Raw genomic sequence first — 16,614 nt, 5'->3', positions numbered from 1 at the left:
TAAACTTGTCCATTTAAAAGGCCTATTATAGCAATGCAGTCCTGGCTGAAATAACCATTTTCAGTTTGATTGTGCTAAGAGAGCAGTATATGTGTACACACACATACGTAAATGGATGACTAAAATCTTATGCATAATACTGGTTTTACTATTGCTGTGATGGGAATAACAAAAAACTCCAACATCCCTCTAGACCATTAAACGAGGAGAATGCAACAATGTGGTATTTTCCTTCCCTATCTCCACCCTTGCTTGCAAATGTGATTTGTCCTCAGCAGTGAAACACCACTTTCTGTCCGGGTGGAAGAAATTTAAAGCTCTGGAAGTTTCAGGGTTGTTTTCTTTCAGAAGGATGAACATCTGAGTGAAGTACCTTACCTTCCAATATAACTAGGTTTGGCTAAATTAATTTATTCTTCGCTGTCCAGCTTAGCTGCTTGGGTTTCTGTCCTTTCTCCAGCACTGACATCAGTATTTTTACCCTGAAACCCAAGCTCTTGTGGTTGAATGATCATTACTCTTTTGTTTGTATATACATTAATTTGTGATTCTCTTGAGCATTTTTTCATGCTCATAATTTTGGTCTCTCTCACTATGAGGCATTCAACTAATGCATTGCAAAGAAACAGAATTACCTCAGAATAAAAGAACTGGGGTTTACCAATCCCCCAGGTCACTAGATGCTCCCTTAGCAAAACTGAATTAAACAAAATTGTATTTCATAGGGTCAATATTTATTAGCTTAAGGCCTGGTCATTACACAGTATAGGAACAGCCATTCATTCTTATGGCTTTGGGCAGACAAGAGGATTTTTTTAACTGAACCACTTTGGAAAAGGATATGTTGACTGTGTTTCTGTAAATTTTCTTCACTGCAGTATCTGTGCCCTGGTGTTGCCCACCTGGTGAACCTGATTATTTCACGTCAAAGCTGGCCAACAGCACAGAGCAGTTCCTGGGGCTGCTGTGCACGTGTGTGGTGATGCACAAGCAGGAAGTGCTCTGATGCAGGGCATGGTGATAGTCCTGGAACAGCCTTGGGAACACTTGGGTCCTATCATGAGAATGCTGTACGCATTGAGGTTGGAGGCAATGCTTGTGGATTTTTTTTCTCCTGTAGGTACAGCACTAGAGGAAATTGGGAGAACACAAAAGTTATAGAGGCAGGTTGTTTGCTTTCAACCCATTTATGGTTTGCTTCTCTGAGCTGCTCTGCTAAACACTGATTTTGCCAGTGTGGTCAAACCACTTTGAAACACTGCTGTAAAAGTCAAAAGCTCTGTTGCATGTTTAAAAACTAACCTCCCTGTCCCTGCACTCAGGTTATGGCATTGCTGCACTAAGGAAGTCAGCAGGAGCAGGACTGAGGCCAGTGTGCTCTGAGGCACCCTGGCTACCTGGTTGACAGCCCAAAAGCTGCCCACAACTGGGCTGCCTGTGTGTGTCTGAGAACACCTGGAAGCACCTGGCAGGCTGCAAGGGGTTTTTGACACAAGGAGTCCCTCCAGTGCCAGGGATGACTTCAGCTGTGCATGGGACCTGGCTTACCCAGGCAGAATCCTTGGGGTGAAAGAAAAATGTACTTCTATTTTTGTTTTGTTTTAGTTAGAGAGCACTTTGGAAAGCGGGCACTGATTTAGTCACCCTGAGTTGTCTCTTTGAGCTCCTGGTACTCTGCTGGGGACAAGCGCATTCAGTGAATGCATGTTGCTTTGCAGAAGGAATTGCTGCCTACCAGGGCATGTTGGGGGGACACCTGAGGGAAAAGAGTGGCTCTGGAACCTTCTGCAGACACTACTGCCACAGGTAATATTGCCTTCCTCATGAAATTAAATGCAGACAGATATAAAAATGGAGTGCAATATATTAACTGCAGTTTTTCATAGCAAAAAGGCACTTCCAAGCCTCTTGTGCTAATGATGAATTATGAATGAGTGTCTTCAATTTACAGGGCAGGCTTTGGCTGTGTGGATATGGCTGGGATTAATGAAAATGCATTGGCACTCCTGAGGTTGGTCAGCTGCAATACACAGATCCTGGGGCTCAAAAGTAGCTGGGCTTTGATCCAGAAGCTTATATCTGTCTCCCTGTGAAAAACAGAATGAGGACTCTCTAATGGAGGAGACTTTAGTCTGCCTCAGACTTCTTTATTTTCAGCTAAATCAGAGGCACACACAGTTTGAAATGCCAAAGTAAGTAAAACTTCATAGTTACTGCTATCTTTAAAATTCTCTTCTCATATCTTTGCAGAGATAGGGAAGATTTCCTGTCACCTCCATGCAGACAGCTTTTATGTAGGGAAAAAAGTTAAAGAAGCAGTAAAAATAATCCTCTGTTGGGATCTGCATACAACAGAGTTTGTGACTACAGTTTAAACATTTTTTTTCTGTTTACGTAAGTAAAAGGAGAACTGTGACAAGCTCTTTAAAGCATGAATATTGTATGCTCCTGGGATGCTGTAAAGACCTATTGAAGTTGTAAGCTTTTCTCCAAGCTCAGTATTATTCCATAAAGACTGAGGATGGCATTCTTGTTTCTGAGGGGAGAACCTGTGATAATCTATTACATTTTCTCATTTTGAAAGGAAAATAGTGAATCAATTCTGTTACGTCTTTGGATTAGTTTGAAAGCTGGTCAATGGTAATGGCTCTTTCCTAGCAGTTATGTGCCCAAGGACACTGTAATTTCAAATAATAGGCAGTGGACTTCAAAGCTGTTCTAGGTTTTAGTCTGTATAAGAAGTGGATTTTGTTTATTAAATTTAATACCAATAAATCAGTAGCTCCACATCCAGTATCATATGTCACCCTTGGTTTATGCTTAAAGATCTCTATACATTATTTGATCACCGCCTCTATGAGGTGTGAAAGTCTGCTTTTGAATTCAACACGTGTGCATTAAATATTCAGCCTTGTCAATGCACATGGCTCACCTCTGCAGTCCCTGTTTAGCAGATGAGACAACCACAGTCCATGTGGCCGCAGGCATGGGTAAACTCAAGAGCTCAGTGAGAGCCTGGTGGCTTCAGAAGTCACCAGGACAGCTTGGATTTCAACCTTACCCCCAAATAAACCCTACTGTGTTTAGTAGATTAGCATAAAAGGGAGGAAATGAATATATTCCAGCTCTAATGAGAGAGCTGAGATCAACATCCACCATGCCCAATTTAAAGGTTTGAAGTATCTAAATATTGGCATGATAATGGCAAGTTGCTACTTGTTTCTCACTCCTTTTTTTGAGGAATAATTTTATTCTGAGCATCCCTAGAAACTGCAATCTAAATAGGGTAATGACATTTCCAAGGTATAGGTTTATGGTTATCATTAAGCTACTCAGCAGTGTTGAATGCTGGGCAATTCTGCCTCAGCAGAAATGGGGTAGTTAGGATTTTTTTCCCCCTGGAATAAATTTAGGAATTGAGACTTAAACTATTTATATACAATTAAGCAGAATGGTAATTTTTGCAAATGCTCATCTCAGCTTCCCGTCTTACAGAAATATGTGCAGCAGTTTAATGTACGTGGACTCAGAAGTGTTCCCTGCTCAGCCTCAGAAATGAGGCTACTCATGTCTCAGTAATTAGCTGTATTCCTGCAGAACACACTGTCAGGTGTTCAGGATCACTGTGCCAGACTGTCCTGAGGGAAGGAGACAAAACATAAGGGAATAGAGATAGAAATGTCCACGCTGCCAAACTTTTCATCTTTTAAAATATGTTGGGTTTCAGGACATTCACCCATCATAGATGCCTGAGTTAACAGACCTGCAACTCTACACATTCAGGGGTTAAATCCTCAGAACAGATTGCCAAAGCATGTTTTTCATTTGGCCTTAATTATGCAGGAAGGTCAATGTAATCATAGTTATTATTTACACATCTCCTGGCGTCTGCTCAAATCCATCTTTTTTGCTACTTCCTGGAAGAAGTTAAAGTATTTTCATTTCTTGGTAGAGTGATGTTGTGTTAGTACATTTAGTAAGAATGGATGTTCAGGCTGCTGCCAGTACTGTTTTAGATGCATGTATTACTGAAGCATCCCTTACTGTAAGGGATTTACCCTCCCATCCCAAAAATGGGTAGGCTACTTCCAGAAGTACCACACTACTATTACACTCCTATGAAAAGCATGATAATGAACCAAATACTCTTTTGCAGTTACTGTTTTCCAGCCTCTAAGAGGAGGATGAGATTTACATTTGACCTCTTCCCCTTTCTTTGGCTAGAAAAACGGCATGATGTATTTCAGCTTTATAAACCCCAAAGTCCCATTGCACTAAGAAATATTAAATCCATCCAATAAATTATCATTAGGATAAATGAATGAACACAGTTTAAGCAGATCTTGGAAGACTATTCAGGATTCTCCCAGAGAGCTAATTTCAAAGGAGTTCTGCCCTTCCACTGATAGTTCTATCTATTTCTACAAGGTGGTTAATTTCAAATGTAACTGTAAAAGTATGTACCTATCCATAAAAACATTCCCTTCCCTCTTCAAGGAAAGATCCTATGCTGGCACAGGTTTTCAGTTCTCAAATCAAAAGATTACATAACATCTAGAAATCATGTCATATTTATGCACATGCCTCCCTTCCACTCAAGAGGCAGGCCAGGTCGACAGCATCTGGAGGGCTGGTGGATTTGTGTGCAGTTAATACAGACAGCAAGGCAGCAACCTGGAAATGAGGTGCAGCTGCACAGATATTCCCATATAGCTGCTACCCCTGTATCCACATCTTGCATGTAATACTGCATTATATTTACCCTTGTACAGATCCTCGTATAACAAATATGTGCAATTCTCAACTGAGAGAACAGAATAAGGAGTGATCCCAGAGCTGTAGGGAAACGGGAGATAAGTGTGCAGTCTTCAGCACCAGAACTAGGATGGTTCACAGGTTTTCTTTGGGTTTTGTTTTTTTGGTCTTTTTAAAACATCCAAAGTATATTTTTTCTTGAAAACAGGAAATTATAAAGGCAGTACTCACCACTAATTCAAGTTTACTTTTAGATTCAACATTTACTTAAAGGTAGTTTTGTTGTTGGAAAGAATTTTTAAAAAGAAAAGATTTTTCAAATTATATCTTGGATTATTCTGCATAGTTTTAGCTTTTGGAAGTGCTCAAAATGGTTTCAGTTGATACTAAGTGACACATTTTGGGAATAAGATCTGAAAAACTTAATCTTATTCTAACTCTGAATGACCTACTTTACAGCTGGAACCAGGATTAAAAAAAAAAAAAAAAAGTTAAAAATCTGGAAACAGTTGACAAGTTTAAGAGCTTAAGCAAGGACTATGAGAGTGGATAAGTTGAGCATGTCATAGTATCAGCAATGAGAAACAGGGAGCAGCTTTGCTTTGTGCAGAGGACCAAAATCCGTAACTTGTTGCTTGTCTAAACAGTCCACTTGAAAAAGCAAGTGAAAGATTTGCTGAGATAGCAGAAAAAATGAAAAAACTGGCTCCAAAGAAGGAAGAAACTGCAAAGCATTTTCAATTTTACAAAGAAAAATGAAAGAAAACCAAAAACTTTTCAAAACACAGACTTCTGGGCTCTGTTCTTTAACTGAGAATTATACTGGAGAGATGCATTTGCAATATGTGGTGTGTTCTGCAAATTATTATCAGGCAGAAGTCACCACATAAAGAACACATGCCTTCATACATTAAACACTTTCACAGCAGTTACACTTTTCCTCTCAAGAACAAACACTATAACAACAAAAAGAAACAAGATTGTGAAGATCACCAGTTGGCCTAAAAAGTAAAGCTTCCATTTTATGGCTATCATTTTGTTTTTTAAAAGCAAACTTCCTCCTGCTAATACAGATGAATTGGTAGAGAATCTTGTAACTTCTCCACTGAGTCTCTTATTCCAAGCTCAAGTGAGTAAACTTGATCAAGGATGTGCTGCTTCAGTAGTCCCACAGCATGGTTATCAGAACTGATGTATTTGTGTGTGTAGATATGCAGAGCTATAAGAAGCTACAGAAAATGTGGTGTCTTCCAAGAATGTACAAATCCTCCTTTCCCATGCAAGGCCGTAGAAGGTAATATACACCAGGTGCTAAGTTACCAGGCTATAAAAAAGGATATTGTGGGCTTTTGGCACAGAACAAGAGAGCCTTGGGTAGATTGGTAAACTACTGAATGCCAAAGGTTTAGAAAATCAAACCCTCCAGCCAACACAGAAAAATAAAATGAACAAGGAAAGGGGTATTTTTAGGAGTGTGCCAGGACCTTAGGATTTACTAATGTAAATTGGGTTTGAAGAGGGAGAAACACATTTTCCAAATAGAGGGGAAAAGGTATTTTGAAAGCCTTGAGTTATTCACCAAACCTGGAATGAGAAGGGAACCTACCAGTAATGGAAAGAATGATGTTGTCCATAGATAACCATGTGAAGCACTAGCATAAAACCATACATGGATCATTGTTTCTTAAAGAAGACAGTATGTTTTTCTCCAGGCTGAGGAGTATTTCTTCAGTACCTATCTCGATCAAGCTTGTGTGTGAAACAGACCAAAGGTGAGCTCGAGGTGTTCTTCACAACCAACACACATTTTTGTTTCAGTACAACAAGAAAATATTATTTGTACATACAAGCTGTTGCAGGTACTGAGTGTTTCCTGGAGAAAAACAGTCCCATGAGAGCATCTCAAAAGATATTTACATCCAAATGCAGTCCCATGTTAAGAGAGATCTTTCATGCTAGAAAAAAGAGCAGGTTATTGCACATTCTGCTAAACAAGACCATTGATGATGGATTGATAAGATAATTAAAGCTTTTATCCAGGCTTTTAAAACCCTGACCTACTGTAGCCTACAAAGAAACTGAGCACAAAGATTCTCACCGAATCCAAGATCAAGCAGTCTCAGACACCCACATGATTTTCACATGGAAGAAAAAGTCTTTATAAAAAAAATCCTGAGCTAATACACAGAGACCAGAAGTGACACCTAGAACAAAATGCATCTGCTGACTGATGGAGCTGAATTAGTGCCTTATGCACAGGGGGAGGGAACCAAAGATACTCAGCCCATATATGTGGCAGAGTATTCTTTGCCCCTTGACAGTTCTGAACAATGCAGCTACACTGTCTTCTGTGGAAAACAACACACCCACACTCTGCCACCAAGGCCTGTGTATTTGAGGGTAGTAAATAGCTATTTAGTAAGCAAACATATCAATTTTTTTTTTGTTTTCTGAATACTCTAATACTCTGTAGCAATAGCATGGTTTCAACAGGCCTGATGTCACTATGGCTGGGTTTACAGGCATCAGCTGAGAATTTTCCACAATGACTGTCATTCAATGCACTTTTACCATAACTTCCCAAATGAGGTATTTCCTCATCATGTCTGTTTGACCTTTTAAATGATGTTTCTCTGCAGTTTCTGTATTACATAGACATTTGATTTTGAATTATTTGTCCCTTTTTTATGGATAGCTACTTAGAAATAGTGTGATCAATTAATGTAGAACATCCTGTATGTTAAAATAATACATAGGCCTTTTGGGTGAACTCAACCTGAGTATAAGATATTTCCTCTGTCTTAATCCTATATGAGTTTTATAATTTTATTTTCTTTCTTTCTTACTCTTTTTTTTTTCCCAAAAAAGTGTTGTTTTCTTCAGCATGGCTATTCTTAGGATGAAAAGGGGATTATTGAGTTTATTAACAGAGCTACTAAAATGATTATCAGAAACTGATTTTTACAAGTGTCTGTTTAAGCTTGTTAAGACTTATCTTTCTGATTTCAAGCATGAACTGAAGGATTCAACCAGCTGTGCAATGGAGAGCCAACACAGATGTGCAGCTACAGCACTGCATGGGGACAGTGTTTTTTTCAGCTAAATACAGGTCAGCTATGCCTACACGGTTCTGCATCAAACAAGCCCTGTCCTTCAGCAGAACTTAATTTGGGGGAACACTATCCAATATGATTATGCTGCACCTAGCTCCAAAGACAACTCAGGAATGCCTCATCCTCATTCTTGGATGAGATGCTGATGTGCCCTAAATTTTTTTCTTGAACTCAAGACTCTTCAAGAATTCCAGGTTTTCAGTCCTATCCCTTCTCAACATCTAGTTTTGTACTTTTTAAAAATCCAAAACTTGAGTACCTATTTTCAGAGGGTCCAAAGTAAAGAAACTGAAGGGAAATGAAGCATCTCCGCATCTCCCAAGGGGAGCTTGAGAGTTATTTCTAAAACAAACATCAGCTTCTATTAAGGCCTCCTTTAAGAAACTACGTGTTCAGTAGGCTTCCAGTGGAATTGCCTCACTTGTATCACAGAAAAGTTGGGAACAACACTTTAGAATCTGCATGCCTCTGGGCAATCAAAATTGAGGTACAGTCATGCTAAAATTCACAACACTTAGATCCCATTTACCCATGTAACCCTCAGCTACCCCATGCAGAGCACAATTTCTTGGCTGCTGAGCAGAAAGGAAAAGTTTACCTGAATAGATATACATAGTTAAAAAAGGAAAGTGTTAATTTTTTAAAAAAGATTTTAATAGGTAATTATTTCACTAGAGCATTCCAAAGGATGGATCCAAACCACACAAATAGATTGCCATTCCACTTCAGCTCTTTTGGTCTCATTTTAACAGGAGTTTTCCAGGAGACTTTGGGTCTTGGAGAGAAGAGTTCAGTTTGCCTGTACCAGGCCTTTGAAAATCTTCAAAATACATTCCTACTCCTGTGTATAATGTGTTAATGTGTTTCCATTTCAAGAAAATGGCAGTGTGACAGTGGGACAGTGAGATAGAAGTGATGCTTTTTTTTTTTTTAATAATGAGGGTGAGGTTAACAAGAACTGATTTATTTCCCAGTATGCTTTCTCAGTTTTCAAGCATCCTGGTATTAAAGGAAAAGGCCAGCATGAATGTATGTGTTGCTAACATTTTTTACCCTGTGCCACGCATGCTCTTTCAATGTCTCCCATGTCACGTCTGCAGCTATTCAGCTATTTTCACTGGATCTTTATCTATTTTCTGCTTCAGATCATAAAAAGGACACTCAGTGGTGGTATGAAAACTTAAGAGCTGGGATGGAAGGGAAAATAAAACAATAAAAGAATGTATTCAATTTGCACTGGCTTAGTGCTTACTAACTGTTCCCTCTGATTTTATCAATAAGAGGAAGCAATAAAGGTCAGCTCAGAAGGGCTCATTCAGAAGTACACAAAGTGCCAAAAAGTTCAATAAAGCAACAATTTAAAGAAGGGACTTTACATGGGTAAGTAAATAATTCTGCATAGTCTCCACAACTATTAAATTTGGGTTTTATGATGAATCAGGAAAAACTGAGCAGTAAAAGTAGGGATAGGAAAAAAACCCATAAAAGCAGCTGCAAGAAGCCTAGGACAATAAACATTTGAAGGACACGTCCAAGTATCTTTGGCAATCACGCACTGAACACCCCACCCCTTAGAGAACTCACCAAGCTGAGAAACTCCAAAAGAATTTACAAACAAACCCTCCATCCACAACAAAACTTTGGGCAGAAGTGAAACAGTAAATAGGACTACACGTAGTAGCAGGACCACAAGTTTGTGTTTGTAACAGCTCTTCAGTTCCTCTCAGGTAACGTGCAGCACCATTTCCTGGGGCTGGAGAACTGACAAAAGGAAAAAGAGCTGAAATAGTGAAAAGGTCAAACAAGACAAATTATTTTCTTGTTAGATCTGTTTTTTTATGAAGTAGGTAAGGTTTTAAAAAACCTTACCTAGTGATAAAGTAGTCATGTTTTTATCCCACATTTGACAAGATGTCCTTGCTAGACAGCAGCCTAGAAAATCAGTGGGAATTAAACAATAAATGTTCAAGTCTGCTTTGAAAACTTTACCTAGTGATAAAGTAGTCATGTTTTTATCCCACATTTGACAAGATGTCCTTGCTAGAGCAGCAGCCTAGGAACTCAGTGGGAGTTAAACAATAAATGTTCAAGTCTGCTTTAAAATGGAAATAATAAATTGGAAAGGAGAAAATCCTTCTAAAAATCAGGTAGTATTTTCCAGTAGTATTATTGAGAAGGACTCATTTACTCACTATTTGAACATTAATACTGAAAAGACTGGTCACCTTAATATAGAATACTTCCATAACACTGCTTTTAAACTGATGTAATTTGTACCCTGGGAAGTGAGCCCTATGTCTAATAAGGAGAAGGAACACCAAAGAGAAACTGTGAAGGTTTTCTTTCAGTACTGGTACCACATTAGGTAACCTCTGCCTCTTCCCATTTACCATCCGCACTACAGTGGTGGCAGCCTTAAAGAGAATGAGTGCACAGAACCTTTTTGCTGGGTCCTTCCAAGCCCCAGAACAATTCTCCAAAGCAGCTTATTATGTCACCTTTGACTGTGTTACTGGCACAGGCTGAGGAAGTGTAAGGGCAAGAAAAAGAGCAGAAATAAAGAAAACAGTGCTTGAGCTGACACTATGGAGATGAATGCACTCATCCAGTGCTCTCAGTCTCTGGGACTGGGGTCTTATTCCAGCAGGGTGAGATGGGGATACTCTGAACACATTTTAGCCTTGAGAAACACTTCAAATTCCTTAAACAGGGTAACAGTGATTTTAATGACCATTCAGGAGTTCAAGAAAAAGACTGCAGGATTTTACCACATGTTTTCTGAGCTTCTTTTCAAAAAAATCAGAAGCATGTTAGTAAAGTGCTTGGTAATGAGGGTTTTGGCTCTGTTCTTTTGCTGAACAGTTTCCCTAGGGCCTTGCACATCTTTTATATTAGCTGTGTTTAGATTAACAAAGAACTATCACATGCAGGCAGCCCTTGTTTACAGCATTTCATTGCAAAGGAGCAGAGCTGACTGAGGTCATACTGAAAATACCTCCTCTGTTTGTCCTGGAGGGCAATGTCCCCACCAGGGTGAGAGCCTCCCATATAACTTCCTGCACAGGGAGGAGGGAAGAGGTGGAGCCCCTGATTGCTCTCTTGCTGGCTCCCACCCCCTCAGAGGCAGCAGTTCATGCTTCCCAGAAATGACTCCAGGTTCTGTCTGGCCACAAAAAACTGCTCATATCCACAAGCTCAAACAGCACAAGGACTACACACAGAACTAAGCTGCTCTCTGCCCCTCAAAGAGAAGTGATCCACCAAAAGAAAGGGAAGAGAGGAGTGCGCCCTCACCGACATGCAACATCTGAAACTGTAAACACCTTTACCCAAAGGCCCTTCTCGCAGGGTTCCGTGCTTCTGGTAGCCAGGAAATCCCATGGCTGGGCTTGCACAGGCAGGACCCGCTTGTTTTTAAGCAAGCAGAGATGAGATTGCTGCAGGGGAGAAGGAGGCAACCCCGGTGAAGCGAGATCTCCAGGACTAAAAGTGAAAGTCCTATTGTTGCACCCTCTGATAAGACCAACAACAGCAAGATTTCCTTTCTATTTCCTTTCTATCACATATAATTCAGCCTTAACTCAATTAACTATTTCAGTCTTAACATTAGAGTTCAATGCCTTGCTGTTGGAACACATTCAGCCAGAACTGTTTCATTTATACACAAGCTCAGCCTACCTGAGACCTAATTTAAAAATAAACCTGAGCTGAACTCTGTCCTGGCACGACTGTTGCTGAAAGCTGAGCAAGGTCGTTTCAAGCCTTAGAAGAGACGCGCCTTTATTTGCGGTCTGTCTCAATGCTTGTCCCTGCAGGAGCTGCCCCAACCATTCATCAAGGTTTGTATCACTCTGGGCTTCAAAGAGCCAATCCAGCCATGGTATCATGCCCTGCTGCTCCTTTGTGGCATGCCCAGGCATGCTCAGCACACGCTGACAATGAGCCCGGTGGGGACATGCCAAGGCCTGCGTTGCAATTCTCCTCGCCTGCCTTCAGGAGACAGCTTGGCAATCTGAGGAGAGAAAACAAACAGCAAACTCCTCCGCCTACCCAAGTGGATTTGTAACAGTACTGCAAATACTTTTAGTATTTAAAATAGAAATTTGTAAAGGAATTTTTCATGTCATTATGTAGAGGAACCTTGATAGGCAAGTATGTAGTAAGTAATGGTTGTTGCTGTCACATAAAGGCTTAATTCATGCTCCAAAATTTCAGTTCATCAATTTAGAAACTACAAGATGTCAGGCTCTCCATAGTAACTTTCATTTGGAGGTATTAATTTGCAGAAATGCTGTTCATCTATCTGCCTCTCAACATCAAATCCCAAGAAGCTTCCCCTTTAGGAACTCAAAATAACTCATAATTTGAATTTACCTCATGTTTTAAGCCTTAAGGCACCATCCATCTGAGAACAGGAAATACTAGTAAGGTAAACAGAACAGAAAACACTTTTGTCAGACTTTACAGATACCAGGGGTTGGATTTTTCCTTTCTGCAAGCCTATTTCCCTCTAATACAACAAACATAGCTTTAGGCAGAGGCACGTAGAATGGTTTCCAAACTAAATAAGTTTCAGAGCTTATGTGAGCCTTAGAAATGTCTCTCAAATGCAGTCCAGGCTTAGCAACACCTGCCTGTGAAAAGGAAACAAGAGAAAGTCTAAATTAGGCTGAACAGAGACCTGGATTACCCCCCTTGAACTTCTGCTTCAGCTTCTGAAAGCTGAACAAGTGCAAGTGCAAGTGCACTTCCCTCGGAGCTGCAGAGAACCACAGCCTTGCTGGGGTGCTTCTTCGTCCCATAAATCAAGCACAAGTCCTTACTTCTGTAAAATACTAAGCTCTGACTCTTTTGGTTTTGCTCTGTGTGTGCATGGTGTCATGGACTCTTGCTGGTTGTGGACAGAGAGATTGAGCATCTGTGTTATTCCCATGTTGTTAATGATTTAGACCAACACCTGGTTTGAGGAAAACCTACCATCTTTAGTGGTTCTCTCAGGCGGAAGAAGCATGTAAAATTCTGCAGGGCAATTCTAGAAACATTCTGCTTTTTCTTTAGGAAAAAAAAAAGAAAAAAAAGGAGAGCATCTAGCTTTTTAATGTTCAGGTGCACAGCACAATTTTTTTTGACTGGTAACATATGTATCTGCAGATACAGAAGCACTGGCTATTCATGGATTCCTTTTGTGATACCAATCACTGAACAGGGAATGAAAAAACACTGCCAAAAATAGCAGGGGAAGGGGATGAAGGAGGGAAGGGAAACAACACAAAAACCCTGCACAGTAAGTAGGGAGACATGGCCCTTTCACTCACATAATGAAAAGGTTAACATGAAAACTGTTAGCACAGAAAGGATCCATTTAAAAATCCATGGTGTTTAAGTATTGTTCTTCCAATCTGAGCTGTCAGAAATCTCCCTCATAATTACATTCTCCACAGAAAGGTACTAAGCAGAAACTTTAGAAGTATGTTGCTATTGTGTTTGAAAACCTTCCTGACCAAATGAGGTCTCAGTCAGCCACACAACAGCATGGTTTTCTGACTCATAATCCTTCTCTGATCATAAGTAACTCTGATCTTCCCTCCACTTCAAGCCCAAATGTCGTTTTGTCTGTCTTCAATTGCTCACTAGCCTGAAAAAGACTGCTTTTAAAATACTGAGTCAATTTTGTTCTAGGCTTAATACAGCAGCACAATACAATCTGCAATGATATAGATTTTTTTCCTCCACCAGCCAAGTCTCTGGAGCATTTTATGGAATCAAATATTGCTAAAAGAGCATCATATAAAGAAAGTTTTAAAAATAGATTTAAAAAACAAAGAGCAATTCAGCAAATGCATTACCCATGTGGAGATGGTTTGGCAAATGCGACATGGAATTGCTTAAAGCTTGCCCACAACTTTTTTCTTTTCTTTCCTTTTTGGTGGGCCCTGTTGTTTTTTTTTTTTTTGGTTGGTTGATTGGTTAGGTTTTTTTGGTTATTTCTAATTATGGCAACATGACCATAGAAAACATTAGGCCTAGACTGCTATTAATACAAGTTCGTAATCTAGGAAGTTATTCTTTATTTCTGCCTGCTGGTATCCAGGTTAAATGGCTTGTTTTAGACAGGTCATCTGTCTAAAATGAATGCCGTGTCAAAGATAGAGTATTTTCTAAGATAAGATGGAAAGAATTGAACACTTCACTAAATTTACTGTTGAGTGTGGAATATAACATTTTTTAAAAATAAGCTCATATAAGCTGTTTCAAGACACAGCCATAGAGAGGGAAGAGTGCAGCTACTCTCTTGCCACAGGATGGGGAGCAAAGAACATAGTGCTAAGGAAACATGGCTGATAGCTGCACTTCACCAAATCCCCTCCTCTGCAAATACATCATTCATGCTAGTGCTTCAACCATACCCAAGCACAGATGTTTGCATTTGCATTTACAATTCTATTTGTTGAAGTCAACCTTCAAACATTTGGAGTGAATTATAATATGACCAAATATGGTCACACATTAGTCTCCATGTTCTATGTCTTCACCTCACAAGTAGATAATTATTACAGATTACTCTTTAAAAAACAAAAAAAAGTCCCATGGTTGATAACTATATTGATAATAGGTATTTTTGCTGCTGTTTTCTGGATAGTATCTTACAGGCTGTATGTTTGCAACATCTATTAACCACAAATAATAACCCTTTCTAATATGGTTCTATTTAGAGATTTCTAAATCACATTGAAAACGTGGCTAAGCACAGCCACATCAGCCATCTTCAACTACTAGCATAGATAAATGTACAGAAGTAAGCAATTCTATGCTCTGAGCAAAAGAAATTCTGAATTCACTTGCAGATTTTCTTTCCTCCCCACACACAAACTCATGTTCCCAAAATGAAACCCATTGAAAGAATAGGAAACTGCAAGCACATGAATTGTATTTTCTGTGGGGCTTGCAAATACATAAAAGCAAACCATGTTATAAATTCAACTTTTTTGGCTACAATTACAAATTCATTTTGAAGAAGATTTGCTAAAAAGAAAGGACTTATGTCTGAATCCATGGTTCAGTCATGAAAAAGAAAATGCAGCAATTCTTCCTCAAGACTGTTAAGATCACAAATAGCATCTCTGAAGTTCTAGGAGCTCTAAGGGGGCATATACGATTCACTGAAAGATTAAATAAGTTAATGTTTACAGCAACCATCCAATCCCTTGCCCAAACATTCTTCCCCAATACTCACAGAGGTCAGTCATAGACCATAACCCTTTACAGCACACAAAGGTTGCAGAGAGAATGTTCAAAATATTAAGTAAAGCACCTTTCCACTTGGAGTGGGTTGTAATTTTTTCGTTGGTTTCATTTGAGGTTTTTTTGAGGGGGAGCAGTGTGTTTGGTTTTGTTTGTTTTGTGTGTGTGTGTTTTGGGTTTTTTTGTCTGCTTCTCTGCGTTCTTTTTCAGAAAAAGTGAGCTGAGAAGTAACATAAGACAAGAGGAAGTCAAACAGACCATTTGGCCAGAGCATGGGCCTACAGCATTTGCACCTTACTTACCTCCCTTCAAATGAAACAAAGAAGCAACACTTCATCACATGGGTATTTCTGAAGAGGTTCTCAGTCTAGCAGAAACATGTCATGGTCCACTGCCAGCAACAGTCTAGTCCATATAAAAACCCCCACTGTTTTGTCCTGTTAAATACCATATTGCAGTCCACAAATTCTACTCTCATACTTAAGTCTTCATTTCCAACAGAACCAGCAATTAATCCACAAATTATTTAAAACTAACAGCGTCTTAAATGACAGAGAATTGCCATCCTTTTCTGAACTTCAGATGAAGAGGTAACAAACACTTGAAGCAGAAAATTAAATACTAATTTTTATAGAACTGAATTTTAAGTATTCTCTGTAGTTATATATAGGAACAAGTTAGCATAATACTTAAATCACTGGGAAAATGTAGTTTAAAAGATCATGCAAATTGCAGGGAATCACCTGTCAGCTACACCGAACTGCAGTAAAATTTTAAACGTGATTTTCCAATAGAGTAAGACAAAGTCTAATGAGAATCTTATGGATACTTTCCTGGAAGAAAGTTTTTTCAACACTCTCCCTACATGTTTAAGGATCTAACCCTTATTAAGTTTACCTAAGCATCCAAATTAAATGTTCAGAAAGATCAAAGACTAAAAAAAAAACAGAAACCAAAGCATATCATTAAGATAATAAAACTTTTCTCCTCACACAATATTGAAAAACATCTGAAAGACAACTCAGTCATTGGTCACAGTCAGCATGGCTTCATGGCAGGAAAGTGCTACTTATGATTCCTTTTCATAACAAGGTAACCCATCTGGCTGATCAAGGGAATGCAGTTGATGTAATATTTTGTAACTTCACTAAAGCTTTCAATACTTTCTTTCACAGCATCCTTCTGGAAAAAATGTCAGGCATGCAGCTGGATAAACACATCAAGCCATGGGTTGAGCAACTGGCTCACCAGTCAGGGATGAAGGGTTATAGGGAATGGGGTGACATCGGACTGGTGACCTGTCACTGATGGGTCTCCCACAGGGCTCCAATCTCAGCCCGGTGCTCTTCAACATCTTCACAAATTATTTGGATGCAGGACTGGAAGGGATACTGGGAGGAGCTGTTGATTCCCCTGAGGGCAGGAAGGCCTAGCAGAGACTGGGACAAAATGAGGGAAAGTGCTGGATTCTGCCCCTGGCATGGATACATGGACAGACTGGGCA

The sequence above is a fragment of the Passer montanus genome, unplaced genomic scaffold, assembly GCF_014805655.1.
Source record: "Passer montanus isolate IOZ18808 unplaced genomic scaffold, ASM1480565v1 scaffold11, whole genome shotgun sequence".
In the NCBI taxonomy this organism is placed as follows: Eukaryota; Metazoa; Chordata; class Aves; order Passeriformes; family Passeridae; genus Passer; species Passer montanus.
The sequence above is the reverse complement of the archived record's forward strand: the minus strand, read 5'-3'. Positions refer to the sequence as shown.